We start from the raw sequence: 18,115 nt of genomic DNA, 5'->3' as shown, positions 1-18,115 counted from the left end.
GTGCCTCCGGTCTGCCACCGTATTTGTGCCCACAGTCCACCTAGTCTGGCGCGGTCCAATCTCTTCTTCTCGCCCGCCCCCAGGGCTCGACCTCCGCGTCAAACCGTGCCACCGAACACCTCCACTCCCCCTCGAGAGGACACTCTGCAAACCAGCCTGTCACTGCCACGGTCCACCTCTACTGTGCCTTCTCCTCCACTGTGCCGCCACTAGCCACCAGACCCGGTCTCTTCCAGGCCAGGACCGCCGATGTACGCTCTGAGGCAACTTCTCCCACCTCCGGGACGAGAGCACCCAGCGGCCCCTCTGCACCCACAGACCGCTACATTGGTCTCCATTGCTCAGCAGGCCACAACCCGCCTCCGTTACTCCAGGCCGGGCCTTGTCGCTGCCAGCGCACTCTCCTTCAGTGGTTCCTCAAGGCCACCGGTCCAACTTAGTTCTCCCAGGCCTCCGCTGACAGGCGACTCACTACGCGGCCCACATCGCTCCGCGGCTCATCTAGGCTGGCCCCTTAAGTAGACAATGCCGGTCGGTGGCTCCGCAATTCCCCCGAGACCACGGGGCTCCCTCCGTCCCTTTCAGGACGCCGCTGTGAGTGTCTGCGCGGCTCACCTGTGGTCTTCCGAGGGACGGGATATATTCGGCCCCAGCGCCCGCCGATTCAGGGCTCTCCAGGTCTCAGGCCGGCTTCGGCTCCTCCACGCGAGCCAGACTTCGATCCAAGCGCAGTGGGGGACGGACGCCTCGCGGCCTACGAGCCCCAGGCGGCCCGCCGCTCGCGATGTCTTGCTTCCGCTTTGCTCATGGTCTTTTGAGAGATGGGATATCTTTGGCCCAAGCGCCCGTCGATGCAGGGCTCTCCAGGTCTCGGGCCGGCTTCTGCACCTCCGCGCGGGCCAGGCCTCGATCTGAGCGCAGTGGGGGATGGGCGCCTCGCGGCCTCCGAGCCCCAGGCAGCCCGCCGCTCGCGATATCTTGCTTCCGCTTCGCTCCTGGCGGGTCTCCGGTTCCGTTCAGTGCTGTCTGCGGTTCCGACAGATCCCGGGCCCAGTATCACGGGCCCCGGTACGCCAGAACCGGTGCTGGAAATCGGCCATCGTCGGGAGCTGTAGACTGACACGTCTGCTCTCGTCGCCATCTTGGCCACGCCCCCCATATTGCACTGTTTAAAGGAAAGAATAATTCGTGGTCGCTTAACAACTTCAGGGTACTCCAGTTAACATGCTCCCTCCGGAAACGCTGCCTCCCGTTTCCACCTGTGTCGGCTAGTGTCCCTCGATTTCTTTCACAGCACTCGTTCTTTCGATATTGTTGTCGGCGTTCACCCGAGCCTCTTTCCAAATCACCTCCGTTTTGATCCACAGTCCAGGCTTCCGGGTGCTCTGAAGCAGTGCACGCGAAGCACGGCGGGACCCAGCCGTGTTTAAAATCAAATCCGTTTTCCCTTCGGGAAGTTTTCCTTTGTGCACTCTCGGGTTTTACCAATTAAACCACACGTTTTGTGAAGATTTGTTTTGTTTATTTCATTATTTTAACAGCAAGCCAGCAACAGCTTACGCGTTTCGGTCTCTACGGAGACCTTGCTCACAGGAAAGCCAAATCATCATTTTTTACTTACGTTTAAATAAAGTGCATCAACATTGCTATTACATTATCACTTCCTGTTATCTACACTGGGATTCTGGCACATGTAGTTTTTACTTTAGAAAAACGATTCTTTCTCGTTTCCATGCGATACATTATCAATTAAATACAAGGAATTATGTCACTTGGTAATACTACCCTCCAGTGGGTTTAGATCTCATACTCCTATAGCTCACATATTTTAATTCATACTTTCTGACCTCTTTATGTTTCACATTTCAACAATAGATCAATTATTTCCGAGTATATCACTTTGTAATTCTACCCTCCAGTGGGTTTCAACATCCTATAGATCACATATTTAAATCATACTTTCTGACCTCTTTATATTTCTCATTTCAACAATTAATCAAATATATTCGAGCATTTTAACCTTCATCACTTTCATTAATACCCTTCGGTGGCCTTTTTTTTGACAAAGTTTTAAAGGCAAATTCCCTCTTCTGCAGTATTATCATATCATACTTTTGAATTTAACACTACCATATGTAGTACCATAATTGCATACCCTGTGATGTAATAAAAAAAAAGGAAAAAGCAGCAAGTAGTGTTAATCATAATAGTGCAGTAAATTTTTCACGTCACCGTGCAAATTTAAAAACATACATCGGGAGTTCATGTTCCGTGCTCATTGTTTGTTCAGTTAATCAGTTCGTTTTCATTATTGTCTAAAGGTGGCAATGTAGTTCTTCGTCCTGGTTGAGTCCATGCGGGCTCAGGGTTCGAAAGCTCATAATGTGCTTCAACTCCTTCTGTCTCATTATTTTTTCACGATCACCCCCTCTTTGATGTGGTCCAACACTTTCAATTCCATAGAATTTGAGTTCCTTCCAGTCACCATGTGTTCCTTTTCCATATGTTTGGCCACTGCGTTGCTTCTGTCCGTGTTAATTGTGGCCCTAACATGCTCCAATATTCGTACCTTTAGTTCCTTCTTGGTGCTACAAACATATTTTAAAGAACACGGGCACTCCAAAACATAGATAACAAATTGACTTTTACAGTTAATCAGTTGTTGAATTTTCCATGTCTTTTTGTTTGCCATATTAAGTTCTTTGAAATTTTTGGCAATGCAACACACTTTACAGCCAGAGCATTTGTAAAATCCTTTTGGTTTGTAGCATGCTTCAGGTTTTTTCTGATCTTGAAAATGACTGTGAATTAGTTGATCTTTTAGGTTTTTTGCCCTTCGGTAAGTAACATTTGGATGGTCACCCACAATTTCTGCTGTTTTAGGATCCATATGCAAAATATGCCAGTTTTTTCTTAAAATTTTCATTATGAGTCGTGACAAATCTGATCTTTTGGTCCTCAGTGTTTGTTGTTTGTTTTTCTTTCAGTAGATCAGTTCTTTTTACAGTTGAGGAACGATTTAGAGCAGTTCGAATGGTCGCAGGATTATATTTTCGTTTTTCAAATCTCATGCTGGCTTGTTTTTTGTTTTTTATTCCAATCTTCTTCTTTCGAGCAAATTCTCTTTATTCTTAAGAATTCCCCATATGGAATATTCTGAATTAAACTGGATTGGTGAAAACTTTGAGCATGTAGAACCGCATTGGTTGCGGTGCTCTTGCGGTGCAATGTTGTCTGTATTAAGTTGTTTTCAATAAAGATTTCAGTATCCAGAAAAATCACTCTTGACTCACTGATTGCATATGTAAATTTCAAACCAAAGTAGGAGTTATTGAGTATTTTGAAGTAAGCGTCAAATTCTTCATTTGTTCCATCCCAAATTAGTAGCAAATCGTCTATGTATCTCAGCCACGCTATGGTTTTTGATACAGCCTCATCATTTTCCGATTTCCAAGCCCAGGTTTTCTCCCATAGTCCCATCGTGAGACATGCATACGATGGACTGAAAGAAAAGCCCATCGCTGTGCCTTTTGACTGGCGATAGATCTCTTGGCCAAGCATAAATACATTTTGCTCCAAACACATTGTAATCGTTTCTAGAAGCATATCGTTGTGATCTGCAAATTGGATATTTCTGTCCATTAGGAAGGATTTACATGCTTCCAAACCAATTTTATTTTGAATATTAGAATACAGAGATATGACATCCATAGTGACTAACTTCTAGGAAGATTGCCATGGAGTATCTTGTAATCTTCTCAACAGATCTCCAGTGTCTTTGATGTATGATGTAAGTCTTTTTACATAATATATATATAATTTTTAAATTTTTTTTGCAACAGAACATCACCGCTGCCGCTCCTTCCTCTCCTGGGTGCTAGCTCCAATGGTGGTGAGCCGCTTATCGATTCCACGAACCAGGCAAACACATGTGCAGCAAAAGCGGAGAGCACACAGGGAAAGATTTTAAACTGAATGCTTTTTTGTGCAGACCCGCCCCCCTGACAGACGCATTTCGCCTTACGGCTTCCTCAACATTGAGGAAGCCATTAGCCAAAACGTGCCTGTCAGGGGGGTCTACACAATAAATCATACAGCTTAAAATCTAACTGTGTGTGCTCTCCGCTTTTGGCTGCAAATGTGGTTTATGGAATGCCTGCTCTGGAAGTAGGTGGTCACGTCTTCCCCCTAGGATCTGCATCAGCAGAAGCAGGAACCTCAAAGGACATGCAGCTTTTGAACCCCACCCCAGCCTCTGCTGTTAGAAGCAGATGGTGATTCCCCAGTCCTGGTGGATCTACCTTCACACCTCAAGTGGGGCAGACGACGTAGACCCCTCAGAGGGTGCAGACGAGGTAGACCCTTCTTTTCACTATGCACAATCTTGAGGATGGAAATAGTAGTCAATTAAAAGTCAGGGTATGCCCAATTCCCACGTCGGGTGAAAGTAAAGATGGTGTAGGCATCCTATGGGTAGGCAACCCATTGGCTACTACCTGGCCTCCCATAAAAATGCCAGAAAAAAACCCACAGTATTTAGGTGGCTCCCCGAGAACCTGGCTTCAGATTTGATGGACACAAGAAGATGATGGAAGAAGACCTCTGTGGTTCAAGAACTGAGATCTAGCGCAGAAGAAACTGGCATAAACCTTGTCCGGTGCCAAGGACTAAACCTTTGCAACTTCATCTCTCCTAAAAACTGCAAGGCCTCCAGAGAACCCCAGAGCCCTCCAGCCTTCTGAAATTTGCCATGAACCTCTCTTTGGGCTAGAGGTTCTAGTGCATGGCATCTGCTGGTAAAGGAACTGCTGTGGATGAGGGCTGGCACACTCCTGAACGTTGCTGCAACCAAGGCTCGTTGTTGTTTCCCCAGTCCAGTGGAACTGACCCCTGCACACCTCCATCAGCTCGAGGGACCCTCTTAGCATAATGACCGATGCTGGAAAGAACCCCATTCCTAAGAGCCCTCACCCTCTTGCCAGTGCAGCGGACAGGGTAAAGCAGTGACAGTCTGCCCTGCATCTCCCCTGTAGCCTGGCTGCTGCTGGTGAACTCCAAAACCAGCACTCACAACCTCCGGTACTCCTGCTCCAGATACCACCTGACTGCCTGCTATAACCGAGTCCTGGGCCAAAAATACCTTCCTCCCCCCCCCCACCCCCCCCCCCGGTGAAGATGACCTTTAACCTTATATAGTACCTTGGTCAACCAAAACTCCAAGGCAGAAACCTCTTTCCAGTGACAGAGATGGTAACTAAGTGAGCGGTCCCCCACCATCCGAATCCACCCCATCTCCAGCAACCGCTGGGTTGGAGGTGTTCCAAATCCATACACTTCCATTCCTTTCCCTGCCGACCGTGATGGTAACTATTTGACGGTATTGACCGCTAAGTGGCTTGTACTGCTTACTTTGAACTGCATTGCATCTTTTCCGATAACCACAAGTATAAAAAGTATTTGATCAAGTATTGAAACGGTATAAAGTATATTTCAGATTCAAAGTCTTGCTTCTCAAAAATACACAAGGAATCTTTGTTTTTTTATACAACATTGGTCTTAGATTTAGTCTTTTTTTTGTCCAAATACATGCCATCAGAAGCACTCTAGATGGGATTCCTCCACACCTTCCACATAGACCCATTCGATAACCCCCCTTATGGAGGGCCTAAAGAAGAAAAGCAGAGTTCACCCGGAGGTAAGGCTGTATTCTGGTCCCACTCCGGTTCACAGCAACTAGAGGACCGTATGTTACTAGGGAGGACTGAACCAACAGTCCTCTGGCATAATCATAGGACCTGTCTTACTTCTCCCTCCAGGCCTCTAGAGCCGCCCAGATCTTATTGGCACTAGATTTATCACAGGCCATATCTGATTGACTAATCATGATGACATTCTTTATTCAGTCCGCAAAGGAAAGAGGAGTTTCAGATTTCCAAGCTCTACAAATTTCCCTTCTAGCAATAATTATTACGTAGAATACAAATTTAGAAGCGGGAACGTTCATGCAATAATCCGGCAAAAAACCAAAAAAGATTAACCTTGAGCTTACTTCGATCCGCTTGAGCAGCACATCCTCCAGGAAGCCACATACCTCAGTCCAGAAAGAGCCGATCTTCGGGCAGTCCATGAACATAGGCAGGTCGTCTGCGGCTGGGTACTTACATCTGTGGCAGTTGTAGATCCTCGCGGTCACCTTAGACAGTTCCCAGGAGTCCAATACACTCTATAGGCAGTGTACAGATGATTCCTCCTGAGGGTAGCTGGTTTAACCACTGTCTGTAACATAGTAAAAGAATCACCCCAAAGTTTCCACATACCGTCCCAGTCTCCTGAGAAGACACTGCCCCAGAGTTTTCCCACCTCTGAATCCAAGTTATCCGCCGCATCCACGATGGCCCCGTACTAGAATGATACTTCACGTTTCCATAGACCCGTTCTGGAGACAGAATCAATGATCATAGTGGCGTCCTCGTTGCCCCACGACTGCATTGCTAACCATGTGGATAACTGATAGAACTTAAATCTCGTTAGCGTCCCACTAGTCAAGTTTGAAATTGACTCCCAGCTAATAAGTTGTGAATCATTCCGGAGATCTCCTCACAGACTAATACCTGCTAATCTAAGTGGCTGGCACAGTTGACCCTGAAGGTATTGAGGGGTGCCTGGGGAACCCCAGATTGGGGCCTGTGCTGTATGGTATGGTATTTTCAAAACTCTCCTGATATACCCCCAGTTATTGAGTGTGGCTAGCAAGGTCTTAAGTCTGACTTTTTTTTAGAACTTGGGGTCGCCAAATTTGTAGAGAAAAAACTCCTGTCCAGGCGGAACGTCATGTAGCATTGCCTGAAATAGGAGGCCTAAAGAGGAGGAGCCAAAATTCTAAAGTTTTTAAAGTGAAAGGCATGACAATAAGAAAGTAGGTCGGGTAAGGCCAATCCCCCTATCTTTAACCGAATGCGTGCGGCCGTTTTCCCCGCGGTATGCAGCATTTTTCAGATTACGGCGTTACATGACGAGCTCAGCTCGTCATCAGCACACGGTAGGTAACAATGATGACGAGCTGAGCTCGTCATCAGCATGGAAGGGGTTAAACCTCTCCTGAGCTTTTTTCAGGCTATTCTCGGGGATTTTGTGGCCCATATAAAAGAAATGATTTTACCTTGAAGGATAGCAAGATCCTTAGTACTAAAGGATAATGGGATTGAGTTAAACAAGAAGGTTAATTTGGGCAAAATTATCATTTTTATGAGGTTGACCCTCCCATAGATATTCAATGGCAGGTTCGCCCAGCGTAACAATAGGTTGCCAATGTCCATAGAAACCTTCTCCCAGCTTTGATGTATTTGTCAGCTTCTGTGCAAGGTATGTCCCCAGGTATCTCAACTGACTCTTTGCCCCCTGTATTGTATTCGCGCAATTCCATCCCATTATTTCTCTGTTAATTTTATAGCCCGAAATTTTGCCAAATTCCTCAGCCAATTCATACAGCCTGGGAATTGCTTTTGCGTGATTGGAAGTATACATAAGGAGGTCATTGGCATCGAGAGCAAACTTAAGTTCCAAATCTGCAATTTTAAAATGCCTAATGAGAGGATCCGCTCTAAGGGAGCACACAAAAGGTTCAATATATAAATTAAATAATTGAGGTGTCAAGGGACAGCCTTGCCTGGTGCCTCTTGAGATACTGAACCATTCAGTCAAAGCACCGTTGACTAAACATTTTGCTTGGGGGTTCAAATAAAGAGATTTAACAGCCTCAACAAAATTAGTTGGAAAACCAAACTTTTGCATGGTCTCCCAAAGATAGCCCCAGTTCACCTGGTCAAACGCCTTAGCGGCATCAATTGTAACAATAGTAAGTGGCAACTTTTTATCTATTGCGACATCTATTGCCCCAATAGCCTGAAAGGTGAGCTCATTGAGCTGTCTTCTGGGTATAAACCCCCTCTGATCAAGATGTATGATGGTTTTAATAATTTTTGCCATCCTGGTAGCCAATATCCCAGAAAAGATCTTAAGATCCGAGTTTAACAATGAAATGGGTATATATGCCTCAATTTTTTGGGGGTCCTTATTCTGTTTAAGGATCAAATACACCGTTGCTTCAGACCATGACTGGGGGATGCCTTCTCCCTGTAAGTATATTTTATTGAACAGGGTTTTTAAAACCGGCACCACCCTGTCAGATAGACCAATATAGACCTCAACAGGAAGTCCATCAGGACTGGCAGCTTTGCCCCTACTCATTTTTTTAAGTTGTTCTCTGATTTCACCCTCAGAAGATATAGCCTATCTGCTTCGAACAGGTGAGGGAGTACCCTCAAATTTAACCAGGCCCTAACTTTGTCCGGTCTATACTCAATATCCTCCTCATATAGGTTAAGCATAAAAGATCTTGCCTCCTTCCTAATTTTATCATCCTCCTGCAGCAGGGCACCTGACTCTCTTTGCACCAGGATCTTAATAGGATTTCTTACCCTGTCTACTCTAGATTTCCATGCCAACAGGGAGCCGCATTTTTCGCCGTAGGCCAAATGTTGTAATTTGCTAGCATCCCATCTATCCTTCAGAATATTATCGATCTTGGCATGAAATTCTGCCTGTAGAGTCACCAACTCCCTTTCCAACTGCTGCATAAGATTCCGGGAGGTCTGGGCTGCCTGCTGCAGCTCTGACTCCTTTTCCTTAATCGTCTATTTCTGCTCTCTAATACATTTTTATTGTTAATCATTAAGGAGCTCGGAAGTCCCCTCAAATAAGCTTTAAGGGTCTCTCAGACTATCTGATCACGAGTGGAATCCATGTTGAACCTAAGAAAATCTTCTATTTTTACATCGAGCTCAACCCTCACACTTTCGTCAAGTAACAAGATCCTGTCCAGAGTCCATCTCTTCTGGCGCTCTTTAAACTTGAAATTAAGTGCCAGCTCGACAGCGGAATGGTCTGAAATAATCGCCGGGATAGAAGCTATTGACTTAAGATCTGAGAGCATACTCTGATCCACCAAGAAGTAGTCTATTCTTGAATGTTGTTGATATTTGTTACTATAAAAGGAAAATTCTCTAGCATTGCCATTGCTAACTCTCCAGATGTCCAGCATGTTCAACGCCTTGATAACATTCTTAAGTATAGAGAATGTTCTAGGCGGAACATTATATTTTACTTTGGAAGTCCGGTCTAATTGCTTATCAAATACTAAATTAAAATCACCGCTGAGTATAACTGGGGCAGATGTATTTAACAGATCGCCTCAAGATTTAAAAGAGGGCCCGAATTATCCTCATTAGGCCCATAGTAGACCGCACAAACTATTAGTGAGCCGCAGATTGGCAAGATTGCCACCAGCCACCTCCCAGATTAATCAGTATCCAATTTCTCCACCTTAATCCCCATATTACCTCTGATAATCATTTCTACCCCTCTCGTGCAGCCCCTTTGTTTAGAGCATACCACCTCTTGAACCCAACTAAACTTGCTAAAACCCTGTTTACATTCCTGGGCTTCTAAGTGGGTTTCCTGTAGTAAGTACATATGAGCCTCATTATTTTTTGAAAACTCAGACAACCGGGATAACTTCCTGCTGCGCCTCGGAGCTGCTTCGATTCAGCGCCAGCCGCCCGTACTGCCTGAGCACTCATCGCCGCCGGCCGCCTTGATTTACTCAGGCGCTGCCACGCTGTAACTGCCCTTGGCCACGCCAGACAATTGCAGACGCCGCATCCGCTGCTTCCGCCAGGCAATCCAGAGACCACGCTATTATTATTGCATGCACAACACTGCTCGTAATTTGACAACCCTGTCCTGATGACGATCCCGACTCAAGGGGATCGAAAAGCCGTCAACATCACAGCGCAATTTTATGGCGCAACTAAGATTTTTGGTTCCTGTAAAATTGTTTGTTCCATGATTTAAGTGACTATAACTTAATCCTACGGAGCCATCACTGTATAATTTCTTTGTCACTTTGCGCCGCTCACGCTGTCCACGTTCAGCACTTGCATCTTCACCTTTCACCAATTGTAAATATCACCACTCACCAAGTGCCTTCGGGTTGTCACATGATTCTCTCTGTACATTGCTGTTTAACTGTATTTCCATGTGAAACACCCTCCTTTGAATTGGTGAATAACAAGCTTTTAAACCATATGAGCCTCCTTGTTTCTTGTTCATGTAATGCTAACTGCATATATCATTTAACTGCCTCTAACTGATACCTGTTGGGAATTGTTGTTCTTTATGCTCCTTAGACCGTTCACGTTCCAGGAGAGGAGTTTAATCTCATACAACCTACTCATACTCTACCCATGAAACTACCCATCTTGAGCTAGCAAAACCTACTTTTACTCGAATGAGGTCAATTTTTTCTATTTTACCCCTCTTACTCCCTCCCCCCCGTGCCTCCCACCCTTGCTCTCCCCTGAGGAACCCACCTTTCATTCCTTGGCGTTAGAAACCGCCTATTCGAGACCCCTCCCTGGAGCAACAAAACATCTTACTTATTCGAAAGAGAAAAACAAAAAACAAAAAAAGAACACAACTGAATATCCGTTAATACCCAGTAACCATGACACCCAGAATCTTCATACGTGAACCCCTTTTTAATTTTTTTTTGACATTTTATTTATTTATTTTCTTCCCCTTTTTCTCCTCTTTTTTTAAGCTAGATTACATCTAGATAACATCTATGACCCATAATTGATACTAGATCCAGCCTTTGGAGCATGCCAAATCCACTGATATTATAGCTACCCCCTCATCTGGACCAGTAGGGCATCTACATCCTCGGGGGAGCTGAAGTTGTGCATCTTATTTTTCCACATTATTGTTAGAAATGCGGGAAACTTAATTTGAACCCGTGCCCCCAGGCTCCTCAATTCTAGAGCCCAACTCCCACTACCTTTGTGCTGTTCTTCCCCCTATGTCAGAGCGAATTTGATAGGGCCCAGCCTCATGATGCAGTGCCGACACTGTTAGGGATCTCCCCAGGATAAATTCTTTCACTGTATATGTCTGAAAGTTGACTAAAATCTTTCTAGGGGCTTTCCTATCAGGATGAAGCTTAAAAGGGTCCCTGTGCACTCTCTGGATCTCTGACTCAAGGTCAATGTCCTCTCGATCTTTCAACACCCCCTCCCTTAACAGTTTACATACGAACACCTTGATGTCCCCCTTCCCCACCCCCTCTGGTATCTTAAGGATCCTCAGAATATTTCTCCAGGCTTGTATTTCAAGTCTCTCCATGTCCATCTGTAATGATCTGTTTTGGGCTTTTAAGGCTTCTATATATTTCGTATTCTCCTGAATAGATTCTGAAAGGGATTTAACCTTGAGTTCAAGCGACCCAGTTTGTGTGCAAATATCCTCCAGCTTTGACTCTAGGGCTTCACACTTTTCATGGATCCCTTTCTGATTTGCCTCAGATATCTCGAATTTAGAAAGCAAATCTCCCCTTAGAGCCTGAAGCAAAGACCCAAGCTGCAGCTTACTACTGTCCATTCTGTCCATTCTTTCTCCCCCTGAAGCCTGCATTGCGGGATCCTCAAGGGCTGCCTTTGAGACCGATGAATCCAGGCGACTGACTTCAATAGGTACTGATACTTGTGGGACCGATAAGGCAGATATAGGAAGGGTAAGAACGGTAATATTATCAGTAGTAACAATATTAGTAGGTGAACCACCGAGATGACTTGAAATGAGAGAAGTGTCACAAGAGAAAAACTCTAACTGGTTTACAGAACTATCCCCAACAGCAACACCCGTACCTTTCTCGGATTCCGAGATCTTTATGAGGGGGGAATTGAAAGAGGGCTCCGCCGTGGGGCTGGAACTGGCTCCTTAGAGCACACTGCCTGCTCCATTATCTTAAAATAAGTTTTAAGCGATGGAGTAGTTTTTAAGGGGGGCGAGTAACCTTAGGCCCTCTAGATTTTTTAATGTCCCCTGCTTTGGCAGATTTGCTTTTGCGTGGTGTGGTAGGGACCACTATTCTGGAGCACTCTGTAGGGTCCAGAGTGCTTTTGGTTTTAGGCTCGGACTGGGAACGCAACTGATATCTATTTTTTACAGGGAAAGCTAACCTTTGGAGACCCAGAGCGGGCATCTCCTTTCTACTTCTGCTCCTCTCAACAAAACTCAACTTTCCAGAGTTATTAACCTCCTCTCTGAGGCCTTGGATTACCAAAGCCTCCCTACCCCCACCCCTCAAAGACAATGTCAGATCGGAAATAACAGGGTCCGATTCCATGCAACCCAAATCGTTACCAACCGGCAACCACCTTACCAGAACTGGGCAGGGGGCGAGGAAACTCTGGGGAATCGAGGCATCTGCCATGCAGACCAAACGCTCCAAAATGCCAGCAGACCCCCGAAAGGTGACTATCAGCTGCGGCTTGAATCCGAGTCCAGAGCCTGGCTCGGCCGACTCCAAATCCGTGATAAACTGTAGGCTCCACCTTCCGACCCATCCGAGCCTACAAACCTTAGCGTCCTGCCGCCGCCGCCCTCTGCCCCGGCAGCCGCGGTGAAAGCAAGTCTCCGTCAGCGGAAATAGAAGAAAAGAGGCGTTTCAGGGAGAACATCCTTACCGTGTAGTTTCGCTATATTCAGCTGTATTTTTATAACGCCGCATGTCCGTATTCCATAGCAAGAGCCGTGCTGCTCCCGGAGCTCCCGCGACCAGAGTTAGCCCACCGCCAAGTTCCTCCCCCACGTCATTAGATTTAGTCTTGAGTGTGTGTGTCATTTATTGCCTCTGTGAGTACAACAAATACTTTACACTGTCCTCTTCAAGGAACGCATCGACAACAAAGCACACAACAGCAAAGTGCTCTTCAACATCGTGAAAGAACTCGCCACCCCCAGCTCCTGCTCCAATGACATTCCAACATCACAAGAACTCTGCGACTCCCTGTCTGCCTTCTTCCACCGCAAGATCGCAGACATCCACAACAGTTTCAACACCCAGACACCAACGGCAGACTTCGACACCCCCGACTCAACACCCACCAAACACCAAACACACCGACCTTCTGCTCTCCTGGCACAACATCAACGACGAAGACACCATCCATTCCGGCTCACCTTCCGACCCTTGCCCCCACCGCATCTTCAACAAGGCAAGATCCATCATCGCACCCCAACTCCGAAAGATCATCAGCAGCTCCTTCGAGACCGCCACCTTCCCAGAGAGCTGGAAACACGCTGAGATCAACGCCCTTCTCAAGAAACCCAAGGCGGACCCTAACAACCTCAAGATCTTCTGACCCATCTCCCTGCTCCCGTTCCCGGCGAAAGTCATCAAGAAGACCGCCGACAAACAAATTACCCATTTACTGGAGGAGATCAAAGTCCTTGACCCCTCCCAATCCGGCTTTCGCAGCAATCACAGCACCAGAACTGCCCTCATCGCCGCCACTGACGACATCAGGACCATACTGGACAATGGCAAAACCACAGCCCTCATCCTCCTGGACCTCTCGGCCGCCTTTGACACCGTCTGCCACCACACCATGAACACACGCCTTTACGACGCAGGGATCTGAGAAAAAACCCTGGACTGGATCACCTCCTTCCTCACCGGCAGAACCCAGAGAGTCCACCTCCCCCCCTTTCGATCCAAAGCCACAATGACAACCTGCGGCGTACCCCAAGGATCATCCCTCAGCCTGACCCTTTTCAACATCTACATGGCACCGCTTGTCCGAGCACACCACCTCAACATCGTCTCGTATGCTGGTGACACTCAACTGATCCTCTCCCTCATCAGCAAATCCAACCTACACGAGGGAATGAAGGCCATTGCAGAATGGATGAAGACCAGCTGACTGAAACTGAACTCGGACAAGACGGAGATCCTCATCCTCGGCTCCCCCCCCCTCCGCATGGGACGGATCCTGGTGGCTGACCAGGCTGGGAGTTGCCCCAACATCCACCCACCACACACACAACCTGGGGTTCATGTTGGACTCAATGCTCTCTATGACCCAGCAAATCAACATTGTTTCCTCCTCCTGCTTCAACACCCTCCGCATGCTCGCAAGATCTACAGATGGATCGCCACTGAAACCAGAAGAACGGTCACTCAGGCCCTCATCAGCAGCAGGCTGGACTACGGCAATGCCCTCTACGCAGGAACTAAGGCCACACTCCAGAAGAGACCCCAACGCATACAAACCGCCTCCGCACGCCTCATCCTCGGACTCCCTCGCCACAGTCACATCACCACCCACCTGAGAGATCTACATTGGCTCCCGGTCAACAAGAAGATCACCTTGAAGCTCCTCACCCACGCTCACAAAGCACTCCACAATGCCGGACAAGCATACAAATGACTGTCCTTCTACACCCCAAACCTCCAGCTCCGCTCTGCAGACCGTGCCCTCGCTACCGTCCCACGCATCCGCCGAACGACCACCGGCGGCAGATCATTCTCCCACCTCACCGCCAAGACATGGAACAGCCTCCCCACCCACCTGCGCCAGACACAGGACCTGCTGACCTTCAGGAGACTCCTCAAGACCTGGTTGTTCGACCAGTAGCTGGTTCCCCCACTCCCATAGCGCCTTGAGACCCTCACGGGTGAGGAGCGCGCTCTGCAAATGCATTGATTGATTGATTGATAAGCATAACTGCTCACCCACACGACCACAAAAAGATAGTTGGTATTATGCATGTGTCACCTCTATCTTCTTCCAGGTGCACTCTCTACATAGTGTAGTTCATTTTAGTACACTGTACAGAGAGGCTGCTATCTTACAGTGGGTGTTTGGTTAAGTGAGTTGCTGTGTAAGTGACTCTACTGGTGAGTGTCTGCATGGGTGAATGTATGGCTGTGTTCAGACATTGTAGGTATTAGAGAATGGCTCTGTAAGTGGTTGTATGGTTGAATAAGTGGGTGAGTGAGTAGCTGAACGGGTGTGTGCCTGTTTGAGTTGGTATATGGGTGAGTGAGGGGTTATGTGAGCAACTGTGTGGGTGATTGAGTGGTTTTGTGAGTGCCTGCATAGGTGACTGAGTGGCTGTGTGAGTGGTTCTATGGTTCAGTGAGTGGATGTGTGTGTGAGTGATTGAATGGAGGTGTGAGTGGGGTTGTGAGTGATTCTGTGGATGATGCCATCAGTAATGTCATTTGAGATGTCGTAAGTGACGTCATCAGTTATGTCACTGACCATATTATGATTGATGTAATATGTGAGGACATAAGAAGTGCATTGCGGGGGTGTAAGTTATAGTTAGCTAAGGTAACTAAAACTGCTAAAATTCACTGGTTTTGTATGAGGGAAATCGGAGCCTAACTGTAACATCCCTGTAAACTCAGTTTTTTTTCAGTGACTTTCTAAGTTGTTTAAAAAAAAATCTATTTCCTAACTACAACAGCCCTGTAAATTTTGTTTGTTTTCAGTGAATTTCTATTTTTTAATGTTATTTCCTAACTATAACGAACCCGGTAACCTTTGGATTTTGGACCGATTTTCTAAGGTTTTTTTCAAATTTTATTTCCTAACTGTAACCTGTAGCCTGTTTAGAGTGGGTGTGTGAATGGCTGCATGGGTTGGGAGGGTCTGAATGGCTGTATGGGTCGGTGAGTGAGTGCCTTTGGGTCTGTGAGTAGATGTGGAGTGGCAGAATGGGTGTTTGAGTGGGTGTCTGAGTGTCTATATGGGAGTATCAGTAGCTGTGCGAGTGACTGCACCAGAGCAGACCCTCATCTGCCCCATTATCCAACAAGAGTCCACAGCTTTCACAAAATGTCTACCCAACTGGAGTACTTTCTACTATTTAATTACTGAGTGCTATTTCGTTGGGTAAATATCTATCGCATATTCTACACTACAGCTGCATATTGGACCGGGGACGAAATGTCTCCAGTTACCTTCTCTGCATTTTGTCAATAGGATTGTTTCTCATGTGTCTTCATCCAGAAATCTATAATATTATGAATCCTTCTATATAGAAGACCACAAGACTACAAAGAGTCCCTCCTCTTAACTATATGAAGTAAGTGCTTCTTTGTTTGGAGGAGATGTCCTTATATTCCTAGGCATAAAGAATGCATCACCAAAATTGGTGGGAAACTCCCGGGGGGCCTTTTGGTCAGCTGCCCATCATTCTGGTAAAAGACGGGAAGACCATTGCATACTACTAAGGTGAACGGGTCGGGCAAAATGGGCGGAGCTTCAAGCGATTTTGCATATTTATATACTTGTAGTCATGTAAAGGGAGAACAATGGAATCTGCTCTCTCCAGGTAAGGACAAGAGAGAACCCACTCATCACAGTCACTACAGATTGTGCTCCAATAGATCAACAATGCATTCACCTCCACAAAGCATTTCGGATAATTTTTCAATGGGAAATTGCTTTGAAAACACACTTGCTTTGCCTTCGTCAAGCCCAGGAGGTCAGGATCATCTGTCTTTTACAGAAGTAGAGCTTCAACTGGGGCAACTTTCTATGTTTATATATGTAAGTGCTTCCTGTTGAGGTTTAATTTTTGTCTATTTTGGCCACGGGAACCCCATCCCCCGGCATCCGACCACATCTACCTGTGTGCCTGGCCCCACCCAGGGAACCCATTGTGCTTTGACGGTGACCTGGGGGGGAGCCTCAATGCTCACACACTTCCAGCCATCGCCCTGCCTCTTGCGTGAGCTGGCATCGCTCCTGCAAGCAGGAAAAATGCATGTCTCCTTTTGCAGGAACAATCTTTAATCTGTTTTCCTGCCTGCATTGCAGTGGGAAGGAAAACAGATGAAAACTCGGCTCCCAGAAAGTGGGAATAGTTTTGTAGCTCCCGCTTGATGGGAGCGGAGTTAGTGTTTCCTCTTGCTTGGCAGAAGCTGTCACAGCTCCCGCAAAAACAAAAGCAAACAGCTATCTCCCGAGGATGCTACCTCAGAAGATAACATGAGCCAGCCCAAGGGAGGTGGCAGCCCCCATGGCCATTCATGGCTCCAGAAGGGGGATGCACAGCACCCTTTCTTTAGTGTGCATGGGCCAGCCCCAGGGAGATACTGGTGCCCAGGGCCATCCATGGCCTGGGAGGGGTGCGTTATGGCCCCCCCCTTTGCATTTGGCCGTGCCAGGGGAAGGTGGTGTTCCCGAGTGCCAAATGTGGCCCGGGAGGGGTGCGCGTAGCCCCCTTCCGTTCTTTGCAGTATGTTTGTGCCCCAGGCAGGTGGTGGACCCTGGGGCAATCAGAAAGTAGGAGGAGGGTCCACGTGGCCCCAGTCTTTTATAACTCATAAGCCCCAGGGATGTGGAAAACCCTGGGGTCTATGAAGCCATTAGTAGGGTGGATGCAAGGCCCTCTCTCCTAATTAATACATAAAGCCTCAGGGATGTGGCGGTCCCCGGGGCTTAAACTGGCTTGCTACTCCCCTCTCCATTGGTTAATAAAATAAATGCCCCTGGGACCCAGCCCAAGCGGGGCTGACAGAGAAACAAGTGCAGGCGACTGCAATTTTTGCTGCAAATTAAAAAATTCTCACAATTCTGCTGCACTTTTATTTTTACTGCTTTTGTTGCCTGGCAGTGCCCCTGAGGGACCCCATCACCCTGGATGATGGGGAGGACAAGATATTCCAACCCTGCCCCCTTGTCTTTATTTTTTACGTTTTTCTTAGGACATGGCTGAGTCCGAACCCCAAGATGGTTGCCAACACTTTCTGGTTCAGGGGTTGGCAGCCAATCAGATCTCTACATGACAGGGGGAGGATTTGCGGAGTGGTCGCATCCCTAGATATACATATTTGGTTTTAATTTAATAACTCTATAACTACTGAACAGATTTACACCAAATAGCAAAAGGCACTCTTTCTTGACCAAGATCTAGCTTTCTGTCAAATTCCGCTCAGCAATTTAGCTGCGGTCGTGTCTAAAATGCCTATGGGAATTATTATGGAAATACAAATCTTTTGACCCCCTATTTTTCTTATTCCCGGCTTGATGGATCACTCCAAAACTTTCCATGCACAATAAAACCCAATTGACACGTTTTATGGAAAATTTAGTGAAGATTCGTCAAATTGCGCCAAAAGATCTAGACAAGTCAAAAAATGCTTTTCCTATGGAAACTAGGTCCTAACTACAACTTTCTACTAGTAGGTTTCATATAC

The 18,115-nt window shown here is 46.8% G+C and overlaps 1 protein-coding gene across 1 annotated transcript in view; it reads right to left on the bottom strand.

The window, feature by feature from the left end:
* LOC144754764 (dimethylaniline monooxygenase [N-oxide-forming] 2-like) overlaps positions 1 to 18,115 on the bottom strand; it is a 368,566-nt gene that overhangs the window by 52,224 nt on the left and 298,227 nt on the right. The window lies entirely within an intron of this gene.

This window comes from Lissotriton helveticus, chromosome 1_1 (genome assembly GCF_964261635.1).
Source record: "Lissotriton helveticus chromosome 1_1, aLisHel1.1, whole genome shotgun sequence".
NCBI lineage: Eukaryota > Metazoa > Chordata > Amphibia > Caudata > Salamandridae > Lissotriton > Lissotriton helveticus.
This window is presented reverse-complemented; position numbering and strand designations above follow the sequence as displayed.